Source organism: Nuphar pumila, chromosome 1 (assembly GCF_984573655.1).
Source record: "Nuphar pumila chromosome 1, dmNupPumi1.hap1.1, whole genome shotgun sequence".
Taxonomy (NCBI): domain Eukaryota; kingdom Viridiplantae; phylum Streptophyta; class Magnoliopsida; order Nymphaeales; family Nymphaeaceae; genus Nuphar; species Nuphar pumila.
In genome coordinates, this window is record NC_143249.1 from 1008001 (window position 1) to 1009275 (window position 1275).

Below are 1275 nucleotides of genomic sequence, written 5' to 3' on the forward strand. Positions count from 1 at the left end.
AAAAATGATAAAAATATTATTTTACTGGGTATGATCCAGCTCTGGTTCATGTAGTTCTTATCGGGTCCGGTTATAGTTTCTCTTCTAATGGATCCAATTAAAACTGGATCCGACCCGATATCATACCCAAAAATTGGTCCCAAGTCTGGTTCTACCTGGGCCCCAACCAAACCCAACCCGTTGACACCCCCTAATAGCAGCCTTGTTGATTAACCGAAGGTAGATATCCCAAGCAACTCTCTCGGTAAAACATGCACCTTTAACACCCAATAGGTGATAGTGGAGGGGGAAAGAAAATCCCAGAGAGTCAAAGCAAAGTCTATCAGACTCACCAAACACCGAACAGATTTTTCCGTAGAAAATCATAAGGACTGTCACGGGAATACTATATATTTAGTCACAAAGCACGACCATATGTGATGCGGAATAAAGGTGGTAGGATATCTTGATCATATGATTAAATAAAATTTGAATTCCTTCAAATGTAACAAATCCATTGTCGTCTAGTCCGGTTAGGATACCTGGCTTTCACCCAGGCGACCCGGGTTCAAATCCCGGCAATGGAATCTCATTTTAAGTAATTTTTTTTGCCATCATTAACAAAAGTTTCTTTCATTAAAATAAAAAATAACCAAAGTCAAGCCGGTGGCTTGGTTGACTGCCTCTTAGAGGGTTAGTTTTTAGGCCGAATCATACGTATAATGCTGTTACACCCACCTTGCTAAAAACCATGGGTATATGCTTCTTCTAATTCAGACCTCATAGATGCATTTAGCAAAGTATGTTTTGAAACATGTTTATTGGACATAAAAATAAGTTTGCCAATTTGTACTTCTAAAGACTACCTTTAGGAAGATGAAACATATGCTCAGCAATAATTGCTCTAACTTTGAAGAATATGGCAAAGTCTGAAGAGAACTAGACTAGTGAATCCATAACTGGTCAATTTAAATTTCACTTCAACAGTGTTGAAGTCAGAAAATGCCATATTTCATGATGGTTTGACAAGGCAACCCTTATTTTCCATGTTTGAACTGTGTTTACTGTGAAAACCAAGTCTGACAGGGAGTTGTCAAATTTTGTGTCTGTGATAACATTCTCCATTTGATCTTCCGAGCAGAGACTGTTACTTCATGATGCAACACCCCATCTATCTTTTGACTAACTTCACATACAACTTTCTAAATTCTTCAAATGGATTTCTTAAAAGCAATATTCCAACAGAACTTGTCAATTACCACAGGCAGTTTCATTGTTAGGTCAGCTCTAATGTGT

The 1275-nt window shown here is 37.9% G+C and overlaps 1 non-coding gene across 1 annotated transcript; it reads left to right on the forward strand.

The window, feature by feature from the left end:
• Nucleotides 1-492: 492 nt before the first annotated feature.
• Nucleotides 493-566, forward strand: TRNAE-UUC (transfer RNA glutamic acid (anticodon UUC)). Its single transcript has one exon. It is a non-coding gene; the product is annotated as a tRNA-Glu (tRNA).
• The last annotated feature ends 709 nt before the right edge of the window (nt 567-1275 follow it).